The following is a 21,290-nucleotide window of genomic DNA, read 5'->3' as shown; positions in this document are numbered from 1 at the left end:
ATATATATATATATATATATGTCACTGAGACACATATATATTAATATTTCATCCAGCGCGAGATAGCAAAAGCCGGCAATTGAATTACCGGCTTTTAAGCTATCTCCTTCCTAAACCCGACATGATATGAGACATGGTTTACATACAGTAAACCATCTCATATCCCTTTTTTTTGCATATTCCACACTACTAATGTTAGTAGTGTGTATGTGCAAAATTTGGGCGCTGTAGCTATTAAAGGGTTAAATGGCGAAAAAAATTGTCGTGGGCTCCCGCGCAATTGATTCCGCCAGAGTAGTAAAGCTAGTGACTGAGGGCAGATATTAATAGCCTGGAGAGGGTCCACGGTTATTGCCCCCCCCTGGCTAAAAACACCTGCCCCCAGCCACCCCAGAAAAGGCACATCTGAAAGATACGCCTATTCTGGCACTTGGCCACTCTCTTCCCATTCCCGTGTAGCGGTGGGATATGGGGTAATGAAGGGTTAATGTCACCTTGCTATTGTAAGGTGACATTAAGCCAGATTAGTAATGGAGATGCATAACAAGGTCAACCATCAGCACTCAGACAGGGGATGCACGCTCCAAAATCCAAGGATCCAATCGGACAAAAACGCATATAAAGAAGAAAGAGCAGCATCCATACCAGGTGATGTTAATCCAAAAAAGTTCTTTATTCCGCCATGATAAAAATACAACGTTTCGGCCTGGTTGGCCTTTGTCAAGTATACACATTGTCCAAAGTAGCCATCTTAAATAGTGTGAAACCCACATGAGCTCCAATCACCATTAAGGGGCGGCCTTTATTAAATATACATTTAATGTGCTTAAATATCAAATACTATTCATATATCTACTAAGTAACAGCTAAACAGCACCATCACTACCCATATCCTATGAAAATATATACAGGAAAAGCATAAAATTCAAAATCACATATATAAACAAACGTCACAAAGGTGCACAGTCCAATGATTGCATTTGTTGTCTGGTTGCTATATTGACATCTCCACCAATCGCATAATGTCCATAGGCCAATCCCCTTTCTCATCCAATCCCACAGGGAGATGTCGATATAGCAACCAGACAACAAATGCAATCATTGGACTGTGCACCTTTGTGACGTTTGTTTATATATGTGATTTTGAATTTTATGCTTTTCCTGTATATATTTTCATAGGATATGGGTAGTGATGGTGCTGTTTAGCTGTTACTTAGTAGATATATGTATAGTATTTGATATTTAAGCACATTAAATGTATATTTAATAAAGGCCGCCCCTTGATGGTGATTGAAGCTCATGTGGGTTTCACACTATTTAAGATGGCTACTTTGGACAATGTGTATACTTGACAAAGGCCAACCAGGCCGAAACGTTGTATTTTTATCATGGCGGAATAAAGAACTTTTTTGGATTAACATCACCTGGTATGGATGCTGCTCTTTCTTCTTTATAATAATGGAGATGCGTCAATTATGACACCTATCCATTATTAATCCAATAGCATGAAATGGTTAAAAAAAACACACACAATATTGCAAAGTATTTTAATGAAATAAACACACAGGTTGTTGTAATATTTTATTCCACTCTCAATCCACCTGAAGACCCTCGACCTGTAACAAATTAAAAATAATATACCAACAATATCTCATACCTTCCGTCGATATGCCCCACGATGTAAATCCATCTGAAGGGGTTAAATTATTTTACACCCAGGAGCTCTGCTATAATGCAGCTGTGCTCCTGCCTGTAAAACCCCGGGGAATGAAGGTAATGTAGGTCAATGACCTGTAGTTACCTTCATTCGCGGTGATGTGCCCTCTGCTGGATGTCCTCATATGACTTCGAGGCTGGGAAAATATTCAGAAAAGTTCCCAGGTGGATTGAGAGTGGAATAAAATATTACAACAACCTGTGTGTTTATTTCATTAACCCCTCTCTGACCTTAGACGTACTATCCCGTCGAGGTGCCCTGCGCCTATCTGACCCTCGACGGGATAGTACGTCATAGCGATCGGCCGCGCTCACGGGGAGAGCGCGGCTGATCGCGGCCGGGTTTCAGCTGCCTATCGCAGCTGACATCCGGCGCTATGTGCCAGGAGCGGTCACGGACCGCCCCCGGCACATTAACCCCCGGCACACCGCGATCAAACATGCCGGCGGTATAGGGAAGCATTGCACAGGGAGGGGGCTCCCTGCGGGCTTCCCTGAGACCCTCGGAGCAACGCGATGTGATCGCGATGCTGCTGGGGTCTCTTACCTCTCCTTCCTCGCTGCAGGCCCGGATCCAAGATGGCCACGGCATCCGGGTCCTGCAGGGAGGGAGGTGGCTTCACAGCGCCTGCTCAGAGCAGGCACTGTGAAGCCTGCAGCTGTGCACGTCAGATCGCTGATCTGACACCGTGCACAGCAAAGTGTCAGATCAGCGATCTTACACTACAATATGATGCCCCCCCCTGGGGCAATGTTATTGTGTAAAAAAAAATATTCCAATGTGTAAAAAAAATTTTTAAAAAAATTCCCCCCCCCCAAAAAAAAATATTGTTTCTATAAATACATTTCTTTATCTAAATAAAAGAAAAAAAAACAAAAGTACACATATTTAGTATCGCCGCGTCCGTAACGACCCCACCTATAAAACTATATCACTAGTTAACCCCTTCAGTGAACACCGTAAAAAAAAGGCAAAAAACAACGCTTTATTCTCATACCGCCAAACAAAAAGTGGAATAACACGTGATCAAAAAGACAGATATAAATAACCATGGTACCGCTGAAAACGTCATCTTGTCCCGCAAAAAACGAGCCACCATACAGCATCATCAGCGAAAAAATAAAAAACTTATAGTACTCAGAATAAAGCGATGCAAAAAGATTTTTTCTATAAAATAGTTTTGATCGTATAAAAGCGCCAAAACATAAAAAAATGATATAAATGAGGTGTCGCTGTAATCGTACTGACCCGAAGAATAAAACTGCTTTATCAATTTTACGAAACGCGGAACGGTATAAACGTCTCCCCCAAAAGAAGTTAATGAATAGCTGGTTTTCAGTCATTCTGCCTCACAAAAATCGGAATAAAAAGCGATCAAAAATGTCACGTGCCCGAAAATGTTACCGATAAAAACGTCAACTCGTCCCGCAAAAAACAAGACCTCACATGACTCTGTGGACTCAAATATGGAAAAATTGTAGCTCTCAAAATGTGGTAATGCAAAAAATATTTTTTGCAATAAAAAGCGTCTTTTAGTGTGTGACGGCTGCCAATCATAAAAATCCGCTAAAAAACCCGCTATAAAAGTAAATCAACCCCCCTTCATCACGCCCTCAGTTAGGGGAAAATAAAAAAATTAAAAAAATGTATTTATTTCCATTTTCCCATTAGGGTTAGGGCTAGGGTTAGGGCTGGGGTTAGGGTTAGGGCAAGGGTTAAGGCTACAGTTAGGGTTGGGGCTAAAGTTAGGGTTTGGATTACATTTACCGTTGGGGTTGGGATTAGGGTTAGGGGTGTGTCAGGGTTGGAGGTGTGGTTAGGGTTACCGTTGGGATTAGGGTTGTGTTTGGATTAGGGTTTCAGTTATAATTGGGGGTTTCCACTGTTTAGGCACATCAGGGGCTCTCCAAACACGACATGGCGTCCGATCTCAATTCCAGCCAATTCTGCTTTGAAAAAGTAAAACAGTGCTCCTTCCCTTCCGAGCTCTCCTGTGCACCCAAACAGGGGTTTACCCCAACATATTAGGTATCAGCGTAGTCAGGAAAAATAGGACAACTTTTGGGATGCAATTTCTCCTGTTACCCTTGGGAAAATACAAAACTGGGGGCTAAAAAATAATTTTTGTGGAAACAAAAAAGATTTTTTATTTTCACGGCTCTGCGTTATAAACTGTAGTGAAACACTTGGGGGATCAAAGTTCTCACAACTAGGGTTGAGCGACCTTGACCTTTTTAGAGTCGAGTCGTGTTTCGCGAAACCCGACTATCTTAGAAGTCGAGTCGAGTGGAATCGGCCGATTATGGCGAAAAGTCGGGTATCGCCCGAAACACGAAACCCAATGCAAGTCAATGGGGGAGCATAGTCGGCAGTGAGTGGAGGCCAGGAAAACACCTACACTGCCCATTTTAATGGCAAAAACATCCATTCTTGTTACAGAAGCTTGTCAATCGTAATTTAGCTTATAATAATTGGAAGGCATTTGAAATTGGGGGTCATTTGGCTAAATTTGTGGGGGGTAGGGCTGGTTCAAGTAATTAGTGGGCCCAGTAAATCTGGACCACGTCACGGCAGTGGAGCAGGGAGAGGTAAGTATTTCAACTTTGCAAGTGCTGTGATCCTGAGCAAGCAGGGGGGGCCCACTCGTTGGCATTGGCACTGGCACAGGGCCCCTCAAAGTACAGCGGTGTGTTTGCACGGCGGGGGCGCCTCCCACCGGCAGCAACACTTTTGCGTACTATGAGAGGCCCTGTGCCAGTGACGTCGCCAACTAGTATTCCTCCCCCCACCTGATGAAGGAACCTGCACTTTCATCTGCACCTTCCTCTTTGTCCCCGTGTAAGGTGGTATGGTATGCGGGAAGAGATACCTGACTTTCAGCAGGGTCACAATCTTGCTGTGTAGCGTGCACGGGGAATTTTGCGTTATGGGTCAATGTACCAGCAGACTCATCTATCACTGGCTGGGCAATGGGCAGGATGAGGAGGAAACACAGATATAGGCCCAAAGAATAAAGTTGGCTAAATGCAGTTCAAAATTGGTAACACTAACCAGGGGGCATTGCAGTGGAGGACAACAGGAATGAGAGGCTGACACAGAGAGTAGGCCCAAATCAGTAAGTAGTCGAAATGCAGTTCAAAATTGGCAACCATAGTAAACAGGCGGCACAGCTTTGTTCAGTGGAGGAGAACAGCAAGGAGTGGCAGACACCGATAGTAGGCCCCAACCCAACTAGTAGGCCAAATGCAGTCTAACATTAACAACTACTTAACGAGAGCCTGAAAATGGAATTTCAGGACAGGAAACCAGGAGAACAGCAAGGAGTGGCAGACACCGATAGTAGGCCCCAAACCAACTAGTACGCCAAATAGAGTTGTTCCATTTAACCACAATTTAATGAGAGCCTGAAGATAGAAGTTCAGGAAAGGCAACCTGGAGAACACCTTGGAGTGTAACACACCATCTCTCTACACCCCATACCCAAATTGTAGGCCTAATGCAGTGTAGTTTTCAACAACTACTAAACGAGAGTCGGAAGATCGAAGCAATGTGGACGAAACCTGGGGAACACCTTGGAGTGTAACACACCGTCTCTCTACACCCCATACCCAATTTGTAGGCCTAATGCAGTGTAGTTTTCTACAACTACTAAACGAGAGTCGGAAGACCGAAGCAATGTGGACGAAACCTGGGGAACACCTTGGAGTGGAACACACCATCTCTCTACACCCCATACCCAATTAGTAGGCCTAAAGCAGTGTAGTTTCCAACAACTACTAAACGAGAGCATGAAGATCGAAGCAATGGACAGGAAACCTGGGGAACACCTTGGAGTGGAACACACCATCTCTCTACACCCCATACCCAATTTGTAGGCCTAATGCAGTGTAGTTTCCAACAACTACTAAACGAGAGCATGAAGATCGAAGCAATGGAGAGGAAACCTGGGGAACACCTTGGAGTGGAACACACCATCTCTCTACACCCCATACCCAATTTGTAGGCCTAATGCAGCGTAGTTTCCAACAACTACTAAACGAGAGCCAGAAGATCGAAGCTCAGGAAAGGCAACCTGGAGAACACCTTGGAGTGGAACACACCATCTCTCTACACCCCATACCCAATTTGTAGGCCTAATGCAGCGTAGTTTCCAACAACTACTAAACGAGAGCATGAAGATCGAAGCAATGGAGAGGAAACCTGGGGAACACCTTGGAGTGTAACACACCATCTCTCTACACCCCATACCCAATTTGTAGGCCTAATGCAGTGTAGTTTCCAACAACTACTAAACGAGAGCCGGAAGATCGAAGCTCAGGAAAGGCAACCTGGAGAACACCTTGGAGTGGAACACACCATCTCTCTACACCCCATACCCAATTTGTAGGCCTAATGCAGCGTAGTTTCCAACAACTACTAAACGAGAGCATGAAGATCGAAGCAATGGAGAGGAAACCTGGGGAACACCTTGGAGTGTAACACACCATCTCTCTACACCCCATACCCAATTTGTAGGCTTAATGCAGTGTAGTTTCCAACAACTACTAAACGAGAGCCGGAAGATCGAAGCTCAGGAAAGGCAACCTGGAGAACACCTTGGAGTGGAACACACCATCTCTCTACACCCCATACCCAATTTGTAGGCCTAATGCAGCGTAGTTTCCAACAACTACTAAACGAGAGCATGAAGATCGAAGCAATGGAGAGGAAACCTGGGGAACACCTTGGAGTGTAACACACCATCTCTCTACACCCCATACCCAATTTGTAGGCCTAATGCAGTGTAGTTTCCAACAACTACTAAACGAGAGCCGGAAGATCGAAGCTCAGGAAAGGCAACCTGGAGAACACCTTGGAGTGGAACACACCATCTCTCTACACCCCATACCCAATTTGTAGGCCTAATGCAGCGTAGTTTCCAACAACTACTAAACGAGAGCATGAAGATCGAAGCAATGGAGAGGAAACCTGGGGAACACCTTGGAGTGTAACACACCATCTCTCTACACCCCATACCCAATTTGTAGGCCTAATGCAGTGTAGTTTCCAACAACTACTAAACGAGAGCCGGAAGATCGAAGCTCAGGAAAGGCAACCTGGAGAAAACCTTGGAGTGGAACACACCATCTCTCTACACCCCATACCCAATTTGTAGGCCTAATGCAGCGTAGTTTCCAACAACTACTAAACGAGAGCATGAAGATCGAAGCAATGGAGAGGAAACCTGGGGAACACCTTGGAGTGTAACACACCATCTCTCTACACCCCATACCCAATTTGTAGGCCTAATGCAGTGTAGTTTCCAACAACTACTAAACGAGAGCCGGAAGATCGAAGCTCAGGAAAGGCAACCTGGAGAACACCTTGGAGTGGAACACACCATCTCTCTACACCCCATACCCAATTTGTAGGCCTAATGCAGCGTAGTTTCCAACAACTACTAAACGAGAGCATGAAGATCGAAGCAATGGAGAGGAAACCTGGGGAACACCTTGGAGTGTAACACACCATCTCTCTACACCCCATACCCAATTTGTAGGCCTAATGCAGTGTAGTTTCCAACAACTACTAAACGAGAGCCGGAAGATCAAAGCTCAGGAAAGGCAACCTGGAGAACACCTTGGAGTGGAACACACCATCTCTCTACACCCCATACCCAATTTGTAGGCCTAATGCAGTGTAGTTTCCAACAACTACTAAACGAGAGCATGAAGATCGAAGCATTGGCGAGGAAACCTGGGGAACACCTTGGAGTGGAACACACCATCTCTCTACACCCCATACCCAATTTGTAGGCCTAATGCAGTGTAGTTTCCAACAACTACTAAACGAGAGCATGAAGATCGAAGCATTGGCGAGGAAACCTGGGGAACACCTTGGAGTGGAACACACCATCTCTCTACACCCCATACCCAATTTGTAGGCCTAATACAGTGTAGTTTCCAACAACTACTAAACGAGAGCATGAAGATCGAAGCAATGGAGAGGAAACCTGGGGAACACCTTGGAGTGGAACACACCATCTCTCTACACCCCATACCCAATTTGTAGGCCTAATACAGTGTAGTTTCCAACAACTACTAAACGAGAGCATTAAGATCGAAGCAATGGCGAGGAAACCTGGGGCACACCTTGGGGGGGCAGACACCGTTAGTAGGCCCTACCAAAGTTGTACCCCCAATGCAGTTTTAAAATTCCTAGAGGCTGAAAACAAGACTATTGACGCTCAGCTTTTTTCAAAGGAACACAGCTGAATTGAGTGGCGCAGACAGACACAAGTAGTAGGACTTAACCCAAAAATGTGGCTCACTGCAGCTTAAAAAAGTTACAGGGGTACACAAGCAGCAGTGCTCTGGGCAGTGGAGGACAATTTCAATAGTGGACCGCAGACAGACTTTGTACGCCTACTATTAAAAAAAGGATGCTCTATGCAATTAAAAATAGGTTCCAGGGGTCCACGGGCAGCAGTGGTGTGGTCAGTGGACGAGTATTGGAAGGAGGGACCGCAGACAGGCGTAGTAGGCCTAACATAACAAAATTAGGCTGTAGACACTGTAAAATTGGTTCCAGGGGTACACGGGCAGCAGTGGTGTGGTCAGCGGAGGAAAATTGGAATTAGGGACTGCAGACAGACTTTGTAGGCTGTCCCCTGTGGACCATGCATCCAACACATTAACCCAGTGCGCCGTAATGGGCACGTAACTTTTTGTGGACATGCCTACTGGTCCATGCGTCTCTTGTCAGGTGCACCTTTCTACTGTTTGATTGCCTGAGTGCTATGACAATGCAGACTTTTTCATGCCGCTGGAGGGCTGGGATGGCTTTTCTCGCAAAAGAAATATCGACTGGGTAGCTTGAACCGTTGCACAGCGTAGTTCATCTGGGCTTTCTAAATATAAAACAAAGAAAAAAAAGGAGGCTACATGCACTTTCAGCTGGGTTCCAGGGGTACACGGCCAGCATTGGTCTGGTCAGTGGAGAACTATTGGAAGGAAGGACCGCAGACAGGCTTCGAAGGCCTAACATAATAACAGATGGCTGTAGGCAATTTTAAATTGGTTCCAGGGGTACACGGGCAGCAGTGGTGTGGTCAGTGGAGGCCTAGTGGAAGGAGTGACCGCAGACAGGCATCAAAGGCCTAACATAATAACAGATGGCTGTAGGCAATTTTAAATTGGTTCCAGGGGTACATGGGCAGCAGTGGTGTGCTCAGTGGAGGCCTAGTGGAAGGAGTGACTGCAGACACGCTTCGAAGGCCTAACATAATAACAGATGGCTGTAGGCAATTTTAAATTGGTTCCATGGGTACACGGGCAGCAGTGGTGTGGTCAGTGGAGGCCTAGTGGAAGGAGTGACCGCAAACAGGCATCGAAGGCCTAACATAATAACAGATGGCTGTAGGCAATTTTAAATTGGTTCCAGGGGAACACGGGCAGCAGTGGCCTGGTCAGTGTAGTAGTAGTAGAAAGAACGGACCGCAGACAGGCTTCGAAGGCCTAACATAAAAAAATTGGGCTGGCTGTAGGCAATTTTAAATTGGTTCCAGGGGTACACGGGCAGCAGTGGTGTGGTCAGTGGAGGCCTAGTGGAAGCAGTGACCGCAGACAGACATCGAAGGCCTAACATAATAACACATGGCTGTAGGCAATTTTAAATTGGTTCCAGGGGAACACGGGCAGCAGTGGCCTGGTCAGTGTAGTAGTAGTAGAAAGAACGGACCGCAGACAGGCTTCGAAGGCCTAACATAATAAAATTGGGCTGGCTGTAGGCAATTTTAAATTGGTTCCAGGAGTACACGGGCAGCAGTGGTGTGGTCAGTGGAGGCCTAGTGGAAGGAGTGACCGCAGACAGGCATCGAACGCCTAACATAATAACACATGGCTGTAGGCAATTTTAAATTGGTTCCAGGGGAATACGGGCAGCAGTGGCCTGGTCAGTGTAGTAGTAGTAGAAAAAACGGACCGCAGACAGGCATCGAAGGCCTAAAATAAAAAAATTGGGCTGTCTGTAGGCAATTTTAAATTGGTTCCAGGGGTACATGGGCAGCAGTGGTGTGGTCAGTGGAGGCCTAGTGGAAGGAGTGACCGCAAACAGGCATCGAAGGCCTAACATAATAACAGATGGCTGTAGGCAATTTTAAATTGGTTCCAGGGGAACACGGGCAGCAGTGGCCTGGTCAGTGTAGTAGTAGTAGAAAGAACGGACCGCAGACAGGCTTCGAAGGCCTAACATAATAAAATTGGGCTGGCTGTCGGCAATTTTAAATTGGTTCCAGGGGTACACGGGCAGCAGTGGTGTGGTCAGTGGAGGTCTAGTGGAAGGAGGGACCGCAGACAGGCTTCGAAGGCCTAACATAAAAAAATAGGGCTATTGGCAATTTAAAATTGGTTCCAGTGGTACAAGGGCAGCAGTACAATGGTCAGTGGAGGCCTAGTGGAAGGAGGGACCGCAGACAGGCTTCGAAGGCCTAACATAAAAAAATAGGGCTGTTGGCAATTTAAAATTGGTTCCAGTGGTACAAGGGCAGCAGTACAATGGTCAGTGGAGGCCTAGTGGAAGGAGGGACCGCAGAACGGCTTTGAAGGCCTAACATAAAAAAATAGGGCTGTTGGCAATTTAAAATTGGTTCCAGTGGTACAAGGGCAGCAGTACAATGGTCAGTGGAGGCCTAGTGGAAGGAGGGACCGCAGACAGGCTTCGAAGGCCTAACATAAAAAAATAGGGCTGTTGGCAATTTAAAATTGGTTCCAGGGGTACACGGGCAGCAGTACAATGGTCAGTGGAGGCCTAGTGGAAGGAGGGACCGCAGACAGGCTTCGAAGGCCTAACATAACAAAAATGTCAATACAATGGTATTGTCAGTGCCAGGCATTGAAGGATGTCAGCGCATAGACTAAACATTGGTGGAGCTGTGAGAGATAATTTTGCAAGTGGTAGAGCACTGTTTGAGCTGGGGGGGGGGAACTGTCTTGTGGCCGGCGGTACAGGCCCAGGGCCCCTCATATTACAATGGTGTGTCTGACGTTGGGTGCGCACCACCACCGCCAGGGACACTTTATTGTACTATGAGGGACCCAGTGGCAGTGCCGTCGACCAAAAGCGGGCACACCCACCTCTTCAGACAAACAGCACTCTCACGGGTGCTGGCGCCAAGTGGCGATACCACGGCCCCGTGTGGGGAGTTTGGCCATTTAGTGAGGTGTAAACATGTCGTATGCTGGACAATCAGGTGCAGAAAATTACGAGATTGGAAAAGTCATTCAGAATAGTCCACAGGCAAGACCTTTTCATAGGAAAGCTAGGTGTCAGCCGGGCAAGGTGGGGCAAAAGATTTCGAAATCCAGTTGTGGTTCATTTTAATGAAGGTTAGATAATCTACATTTTGGGTAGCCAGACGAGTCCTTTTTTCTGTTAGTATTGAACCTGCAGCACTGAATACTCTTTCTGATAGGACACTAGCTGCCGGGCAAGCAAGCTCCTGCAATGCATATTCTGCCAATTCTGGCCAGGTGTCTAATTTGGATGCCCAGTAATCAAATGGGAATGACGGTTGAGGGAGAACGTTGATAAGGGATGAAAAATAGTTTGTAACCATACTGGACAAATGTTGTCTCCTGTCACTTTGAATTGATGCTGCAGTACCTGTCCTGTCTGCGGTCATAGCAAAATCACTCCACAACCTGGTCAGAAAACCCCTCTGGCCAACGCCACTTCTGATTTCTGCCCCTCTAACACCTCTGGTCTGCTGGCCCCTGCAGCTCGTGTGAGAACGATCACGGGCGCTGTGTGCAGGGAATGCCAGAAGCAAACGGTCAACAAGAGTTGATTGTTTGGTTGCTAATATTATTTCCAAGTTGTCATGTGGCATTATATTTTGCAATTTGCCTTTATAGCGAGGATCAAGGAGGCAGGCCAACCAGTAATCGTCATCGTTCATCATTTTAGTAATGCGTGTGTCCCTTTTGAGGATACGTAAGGCATAATCCGCCATGTGGGCCAAAGTTCCAGTTCTCAAATCTGCGGTTGTGCTTGGTTGAGGGGCAGTTTCAGGCAAATCCACGTCACTTGTGTCCCTCAAAAAACCAGAACCCGGCCTTGCCGCGCCAACAATTTCCAGTGGCCCCGGAAAAGCTTCCTCATTAAAAATATAATCATCCCCATCATCCTCCTCGTCCTCCTCCTCCTCTTCGCCCGCTACCTCGTCCTGTACACTGCCCTGGCCAGACAATGGCTGACTGTCATCAAGGCTTTCCTCTTCCTCAGCTGCAGACGCCTGATCCTTTATGTGCGTCAAACTTTGCATCAGCAGACGCATTAGGGGGATGCTCATGCTTATTATGGCGTTGTCTGCACTAACCAGCCGTGTGCATTCCTCAAAACACTGAAGGACTTGACACATGTCTTGAATCTTCGACCACTGCACACCTGACAACTCCATGTCTGCCATCCTACTGCCTGCCCGTGTATGTGTATCCTCCCACAAAAACATAACAGCCCGCCTCTGTTCGCACAGTCTCTGAAGCATGTGCAGTGTTGAGTTCCACCTTGTTGCAACGTCTATGATTAGGCGATGCTGGGGAAGGTTCAAAGAACGCTGATAGGTCTGCATACGGCTGGAGTGTACGGGCGAACGGCGGATATGTGAGCAAAGTCCACGCACTTTGAGGAGCAGGTCGGATAACCCCGGATAACTTTTCAGGAAGCACTGCACCACCAGGTTTAAGGTGTGAGCCAGGCAAGGAATGTGTTGGGAAAGGGAGATGGCAGCCATGAAATTCCTTCCGTGATCACTCACTACCTTGCCTGCCTCAAGATCTACAGTGCCCAGCCACGACTGCGTTTCTTTCTGCAAGAACTCGGACAGAACTTCCGCGGTGTGTCTGTTGTCGCCCAAACACTTCATAGCCAATACAGCCTGCTGACGTTTGCCAGTAGCTGCCCCATAATGGGAGACCTGGTGTGCAACAGTGGCAGCTGCGGATGGAGTGGTTGTGCGACTGCGGTCTGTGGACGAGCTCTCGCTTCTGCAGGAGGACGAGGAGGAGGGGGTGCGAACGGCTACAGCCAACTGTTTCCTAGACCGTGGGCTAGGCAGAACTGTCCCAAACTTGCTGTCCCCGTGGACCCTGCATCCACAACATTCACCCAGTGTGCCGTGATGGACACGTAACGTCCCTGGCCATGCCTACTGGTCCATGCATCTGTTGTCAGGTGCACCTTTGTGCTCACAGATTGCCTGAGTGCATGGACGATGCGCTCTTTAACATGCTGGTGGAGGGCTGGGATGGCTTTTCTGGAAAATAAGTGTTGACTGGGTAGCTCGTAGCGTGGTACAGCGTAGTCCATCAGGGCTTTGAAAGCTTGGCTTTCAACTAACCGGTAGGGCATCATCTCTAACGAGATTAGTCTAGCTATGTGGGCGTTCAAACCCTGTGTACGCGGATGCGAGGCTAAGTACTTCCTTTTTCTAACCATAGTCTCATGTAGGGTGAGCTGGACTGGAGAGCTGGAGATCGTGGAACTAGCGGGGGTGCCGGTGGACATGGCAGACTGAGAGACGGTGGGAGATGGTATTGTTGCCGCCGGTGCCCTAGATGCAGTGTTTCCTACTACGAAACTGGTGATTCCCTGACCCTGACTGCTTTGGCCTGGCAAAGAAACCTGCACAGATACTGCAGGTGGTGCGGAAAATGGTGGCCCTACACTGCCGGAAGGGATGTTGCGTTGATGACTAGCTTCATTGGCCGAGGGTGCTACAACCTTAAGGGACGTTTGGTAGTTAGTCCAAGCTTGCAAATGCATGGTGGTTAAATGTCTATGCATGCAACTTGTATTGAGACTTTTCAGATTCTGCCCTCTGCTTAAGGTAGTTGAACATTTTTGACAGATGACTTTGCGCTGATCAATTGGATGTTGTTTAAAAAAATGCCAGACTGCACTCTTTCTAGCATCGGATACCTTTTCAGGCATTGCAGACTGAGCTTTAACCGGATGGCCACGCTGTCCTCCAACAGGTTTTGGCTTTGCCACGCGTTTTGGGCAAGATACGGGCCCGGCAGATGGAACCTGTTGCGATGTTGATTGTTATGGCTGGCAATCAGGCAACACAGCGTGCAGTAATCAGCGCACATACAGAGATCTGGCAATAACCAAAAACAATAGGACGAGCTCTGAGACGTGGAATCTCTGTAGACTGCAGTACCTGATCTATCCTCACACAACTATAAGCAGCAGTGGATTGCGCCTATCACTACCTATGCAACTCGGCACTGCCTGAGGAGCTGACTAGCCTGAAGATAGAAATACAAGCCTGACTTACCTCAGAGAAATACCCCAAAGGAATAAGCAGCCCCCCACATATAATGACTGTTAGCAAGATGAAAAGACAAACGTAGGAATGAAATAGATTCAGCAAAGTGAGGCCCGATATTCTAGACAGAGCGAGGATAGCAAAGAGAACTATGCAGTCTACAAAAAACCCTAAAACGAAAACCACGCAAAGGGGCAAAAAGACCCACCGTGCCGAACTAACAGCACGGCGGTGCACCCCTTTGCTTCTCAGAGCTTCCAGCAAAAGTTAATAGCAGGCTGGACAGAAAAAACAGAAAACAAACTAGAAGCACTTATCTAGCAGAGCAGCAGGCCCAAGGAAAGATGCAGTAGCTCAGATCCAACACTGGAACATTGACAAGGAGCAAGGAAGACAGACTCAGGTGGAGCTAAATAGCAAGGCAGCCAACGAGCTCACCAAAACACCTGAGGGAGGAAGCCCAGAGACTGCAATACCACTTGTGACCACAGAAGTGAACTCAGCCACAGAATTCACAACAGTACCCCCCCCTTGAGGAGGGGTCACCGAACCCTCACCAGAACCCCCAGGCCGACCAGGATGAGCCACATGAAAGGCACGAACAAGATCTGGGGCATGGACATCAGAGGCAAAAACCCAGGAATTATCTTCCTGAGCATAACCCTTCCATTTGACCAGATACTGGAGTTTCCGTCTAGAGACACGAGAATCCAAAATCTTCTCCACAATATACTCCAATTCCCCCTCCACCAAAACAGGGGCAGGAGGCTCCACAGATGGAACCATAGGTGCCACGTATCTCCTCAACAACGACCTATGGAATACATTATGTATGGAAAAGGAGTCTGGGAGGATCAGACGAAAAGACACCGGATTGAGAATCTCAGAAATCCTATACGGACCAATAAAACGAGGTTTAAATTTAGGAGAGGAAACCTTCATAGGAATATGACGAGAAGATAACCAAACCAGATCCCCAACACGAAGTCGGGGTCCCACACGGCGTCTGCGATTAGCGAAAAGCTGAGCCTTCTCCTGGGACAAGGTCAAATTGTCCACTACCTGAGTCCAGATCTGCTGCAACCTGTCCACCACAGAATCCACACCAGGACAGTCCGAAGACTCAACCTGTCCTGAAGAGAAACGAGGATGGAACCCAGAATTGCAGAAAAATGGAGAGACCAAGGTAGCCGAGCTGGCCCGATTATTAAGGGCGAACTCAGCCAACGGCAAAAATGACACCCAATCATCCTGGTCAGCGGAAACAAAACATCTCAGATATGTTTCCAAGGTCTGATTGGTTCGTTCGGTCTGGCCGTTAGTCTGAGGATGGAAGGCCGAGGAGAAAGATAGGTCAATGCCCATCCTACCACAAAAGGCTCGCCAGAACCTCGAGACAAACTGGGAACCTCTGTCAGAAACAATATTCTCAGGAATGCCATGTAAACGAACCACATGCTGGAAGAACAAAGGCACCAAATCAGAGGAGGAAGGCAATTTAACCAAGGGCACCAGATGGACCATTTTAGAAAAGCGATCACAGACCACCCAAATGACCGACATTTTTTGAGAAACGGGAAGGTCAGAAATGAAATCCATCGAAATATGTGTCCAAGGCCTCTTCGGGACCGGCAAGGGCAAAAGCAACCCACTGGCACGTGAACAGCAGGGCTTAGCCCTAGCACAAATTCCACAGGACTGCACAAAAGCACGCACATCCCGCGACAGAGATGGCCACCAGAAGGATCTAGCAACCAACTCCCTGGTACCAAAGATTCCTGGATGACCGGCCAGCACCGAACAATGAAGTTCAGAGATAACTTTACTAGTCCACCTATCAGGGACGAACAGTTTCTCGGCCGGACAACGATCAGGTTTATTAGCCTGAAATTTCTGCAACACTCTCCGCAAATCAGGGGAGATGGCAGACACAATGACTCCTTCCTTGAGGATACTCGCCGGCTCAGATAACCCCGGAGAGTCGGGCACAAAACTCCTAGACAGAGCATCCGCCTTCACATTTTTAGAGCCCGGAAGGTATGAAATCACAAAATCAAAACGAGCAAAAAATAACGACCAACGGGCCTGTCTAGGATTCAAGCGCTTGGCAGACTCAAGATAAGTAAGGTTCTTATGATCAGTCAAAACCACCACGCGATGCTTAGCACCCTCAAGCCAATGACGCCACTCCTCGAATGCCCACTTCATGGCCAGCAACTCTCGGTTGCCCACATCATAATTACGCTCAGCAGCAGAAAATTTCCTGGAAAAGAAAGCACATGGTTTGAACACTGAGCAACCAGAACCTCTCTGTGACAAAACCGCCCCTGCACCAATCTCAGAAGCATCAACCTCGACCTGGAACGGAAGAGAAACATCAGGTTGACACAACACAGGGGCACAGCAAAAACGACGCTTCAACTCCTGAAAAGCTTCCACGGCAGCAGAAGACCAATTAACCAAATCAGCACCCTTCTTGATCAAATCGGTCAATGGTCTGGCAATGCTAGAAAAATTACAGATGAAGCGACGATAAAAATTAGCAAAGCCCAGGAATTTCTGCAGACTTTTTAGAGATGTCGGCTGAGTCCAATCCTGGATGGCCTGAACCTTAACCGGATCCATCTCGATAGTAGAAGGGGAAAAGATGAACCCCAAAAATGAAACTTTCTGCACACCGAAGAGACACTTTGATCCCTTCACGAACAAGGAATTAGCACGCAGTACCTGGAAAACCATTCTGACTTGCTTCACATGAGACTCCCAATCATCTGAGAAGATCAAAATGTCATCCAAGTAAACAATCAAGAATTTATCCAGATACTCACGGAAAATGTCATGCATAAAAGACTGAAAAACAGATGGAGCATTGGCAAGTCCGAACGGCATCACCAGATACTCAAAATGACCCTCGGGCGTATTAAATGCCGTTTTCCATTCATCTCCCTGCCTGATTCTCACCAGATTATACGCACCACGAAGATCAATCTTAGTAAACCAACTAGCCCCCTTAATCCGAGCAAACAAGTCAGAAATCAATGGCAAGGGATACTGAAACTTAACAGTGATCTTATTAAGAAGGCGGTAATCAATACACGGTCTTAGCGAACCATCCTTCTTGGCTACAAAAAAGAACCCTGCTCCCAATGGTGACGACGATGGGCGAATATGGCCCTTCTCCAGGGACTCCTTCACATAACTGCGCATAGCGGTGTGTTCAGGTACGGACAAATTAAATAAACGACCCTTAGGGAATTTACTACCAGGAATCAAATCGATAGCACAATCACAATTCCTATGCGGAGGTAGGGCATCAGACTTGGACTCTTCAAATACATCCTGAAAGTCCGACAAGAACTCTGGGATGTCAGAAGGAATGGATGACGAAATAGACAAAAATGGAACATCACCATGTACTCCCTGACAACCCCAGCTGGTTACCGACATAGAGTTCCAATCCAATACTGGATTATGGGTTTGTAGCCATGGCAACCCCAACACGACCACATCATGCAAATTATGCAGTACCAGAAAGCGAATAACTTCCTGATGTGCAGGAGCAATGCACATGGTCAGCTGGGCCCAGTACTGAGGCTTATTCTTGGCCAAAGGTGTAGCATCAATTCCTCTCAACGGAATAGGACACCGCAAAGGCTCCAAGAAAAATCCACAACGTTTAGCATAATCCAAATCCATCAGATTCAGGGCAGCGCCTGAATCCACAAACGCCATGACAGAATACGATGACAAAGAGCACATTAAGGTAATGGACAAAAGGAATTTGGACTGTACAGTACCAATAACGGCAGAGCTATCGAACCGCCTAGTGCGTTTAGGACAATTAGAAATAGCATGAGTAGAATCACCACAATAGAAACACAGTCTGTTCAGACGTCTGTGTTCTTGCCGTTCTACTTTAGTCATCGTCCTGTCGCACTGCATAGGCTCAGGTTTACTCTCAGACAATACCGCCAGATGGTGCACAGATTTACGCTCGCGCAAGCGACGACCGATCTGAATGGCCAAGGACATAGACTCATTCAAACCAGCAGGCATAGGAAATCCCACCATTACATCCTTAAGAGCTTCAGAGAGACCCTTTCTGAACAAAGCCGCTAGTGCAGATTCATTCCACAGAGTGAGTACTGACCACTTCCTAAATTTCTGACAATATACTTCTACATCATCCTGACCCTGGCATAAAGCCAGCAGATTTTTCTCAGCCCGATCCACTGAATTAGGCTCATCGTAAAGCAATCCCAGCGCCTGGAAAAATGCATCAACATTACTCAATGCAGAATCTCCTGGTGCAAGAGAAAACGCCCAGTCCTGTGGGTCGCCGCGCAAAAAAGAAATAATAATCAAAACCTGTTGAATAGGATTACCAGAAGAATGAGGTTTCAAGGCCAAAAATAGCTTACAATTATTTCTGAAGCTCAGGAACTTAGTTCTGTCACCAAAAAACAAATCAGGAATCGGAATTCTTGGTTCTAGCATCGATTTCTGATCAATAGTATCTTGAATCTTTTGTACATTTACAACGAGATTATCCATTGAAGAGCACAGACCCTGAATATCCATGTCCACAGCTGTGTCCTGAAGCACTCTAATGTCTAGGGGAAAAAAAAGACTGAAGACAGAGCTAAGAAAAAAAAATGCTGTCAGGATTTCTTTTTTCCCTCTATTGGGAATCATTGGTGAGGCTCCTTGTACTGTTATGGCTGGCAATCAGGCAACACAGCGTGCAGTAATCAGCGCACATACAGAGATCTGGCAATAACCAAAAACAATAGGACGAGCTCTGAGACGTGGAATCTCTGTAGACTGCAGTACCTGATCTATCCTCACACAACTATAAGCAGCAGTGGATTGCGCCTATCACTACCTATGCAACTCGGCACTGCCTGAGGAGCTGACTAGCCTGAAGATAAAAATACAAGCCTGACTTACCTCAGAGAAATACCCCAAAGGAATAAGCAGCCCCCCACATATAATGACTGTTAGCAAGATGAAAAGACAAACGTAGGAATGAAATAGATTCAGCAAAGTGAGGCCCGATATTCTAGACAGAGCGAGGATAGCAAAGAAAACTATGCAGTCTACAAAAAACCCTAAAACGAAAACCACGCAAAGGGGCAAAAAGACCCACCGTGCCGAACTAACAGCACGGCGGTGCACCCCTTTGCTTCTAAGAGCTTCCAGCAAAAGTTAATAGCAGGCTGGACAGAAAAAACAGAAAACAAACTAGAAGCACTTATCTAGCAGAGCAGCAGGCCCAAGGAAAGATGCAGTAGCTCAGATCCAACACTGGAACATTGACAAGGAGCAAGGAAGACAGACTCAGGTGGAGCTAAATAGCAAGGCAGCCAACGAGCTCACCAAAACACCTGAGGGAGGAAGCCCAGAGACTGCAATACCACTTGTGACCACAGAAGTGAACTCAGCCACAGAATTCACAACAGTTGATGCCTGCTGCGGCCCCTACTCCTCCGCTTCAGAACTGCTGCCGCCTGCACCCTGTTCCCCCAATGGCTGCCAATCGGGGTCAAGAACTGGGTCATCTATTACCTCTTCTTGTAGCTCGTGTGCAACTTCGTCTGTGTCACCGTGTCGGTCGGTGGTATAGCGTTCGTGATGGGGCAACATAGTCTCATCAGGGTCTGATTCTTGATCATTACCCTGCGAGGGCAATGTTGTGGTCTGAGTCAAAGGACCAGCATAGTAGTCTGGCTGTGGCTGTGCATCAGTGCACTCCATGTCAGATTCAACTTGTAATGGGCATGGCCTGTTAACTGCTTCACTTTCTAAGCCAGGGACGGTATGTGTAAAGAGCTCCATGGAGTAACCCGTTGTGTCGCCTGCTGCATTCTTCTCTGTTGTTGTTTTTGCTGAAGAGGACAAGGAAGCGACTTGTCCCTGACCGTGAACATCCACTAACGACGCGCTGCTTTTACATTTACCAGTTTCACGAGAGGAGGCAAAAGAGCTAGAGGCTGAGTCAGCAAGATAAGCCAAAACTTGCTCTTGCTGCTCCGGCTTTAAAAGCGGTTTTCCTACTCCCAGAAAAGGGAGCGTTCGAGGCCTTGTGTAGCCAGACGACGAACCTGGCTCCACAGCTCCAGACTTAGGTGCAATATTTTTTTTCCCACGACCACCTGATGCTCCACCACTACCACTACCCTCATTACCAGCTGACAATGAACGCCCCCGGCCACGACCTCTTCCACCAGACTTCCTCATTGTTTTAAAAACATAACCAAACTAACGGTATTTGTTGCTGTCACACAACTTACACGGTGAGCTATAACTTCAGTATGATTTAGCTACCCCTTTACAGGTGGGTGAGACCACAACGAAAATCAGGCACAATGTTACACACTCTGTTTTTGGAGGCACCAAATGAGAGAGATGCCACACACGCAGGACTGTCACTGAAGCACAAATGTTAATATTAATCTCCCACTGTTTTTTTTTATTTTTTTATTTTTTTTCAGGGAGACTTTAGAAACAAAATAAAATAAAATGATTTTTTTCAGGAAGAATTTAGAAACCAAATAACATAAAATGATTTTTCCAATGACAATTTAGAAACCAAATTAAAAAAAAAAAAAAAAAAAAAAGGCTTTCTATGCCCCACTGAGTGAGAGATGCCACACACAGGAGTCAGGAGTGGCACACAAGCCCAGAGGCCAATATTTTTCTCCCAATGATTGATGTAGTGATTTTTTCAGGTAGATTTTGGAACCCAAATCAAGCAAAATAAATAATAGGCTTTCTATGGCCCACAATTGGAGAGAGAGAGAAAGATGGCACACCCAGGAGTCAAGACTGTCACACAAGCAGAAAGGGCAATATTAATCTCCCACTGATTTTTTTTTTTTTTTTCAGGGAGACTTTAGAAAAAAAAAAATAATAGAATAAAATGATTTTTTCAGGAAGAATTTAGAAACCAAATAAAATAAAATGATTTTTTCAGGGAGAATTTAGAAAACAAATAAAACAAAAAATAGGCTTTCTATGGCCCACTGAGTGAGAGATGACGCACACAGGAGTCAGGAGTGGCACACAAGCCCAGAGGCCAATATTGTTCTCCCAATGATTGATGTAGTGATTTTTTCAGGTAGATTTTGGAACCCAAATCAAGCTAAAAAAATAATAGTCTTTCTATGGCCCACAATTGGAGAGAGAGAGAGAGATGGCACACCCAGGAGTCAAGACTGGCACACAAGCAGAAAGGGCAATATTAATCTCCCACTGATTTTT

The sequence above is a fragment of the Ranitomeya imitator genome, chromosome 10, assembly GCF_032444005.1.
Source record: "Ranitomeya imitator isolate aRanImi1 chromosome 10, aRanImi1.pri, whole genome shotgun sequence".
NCBI classification, from domain to species: domain Eukaryota; kingdom Metazoa; phylum Chordata; class Amphibia; order Anura; family Dendrobatidae; genus Ranitomeya; species Ranitomeya imitator.
Note: the sequence above shows the minus strand (reverse complement) of the source record.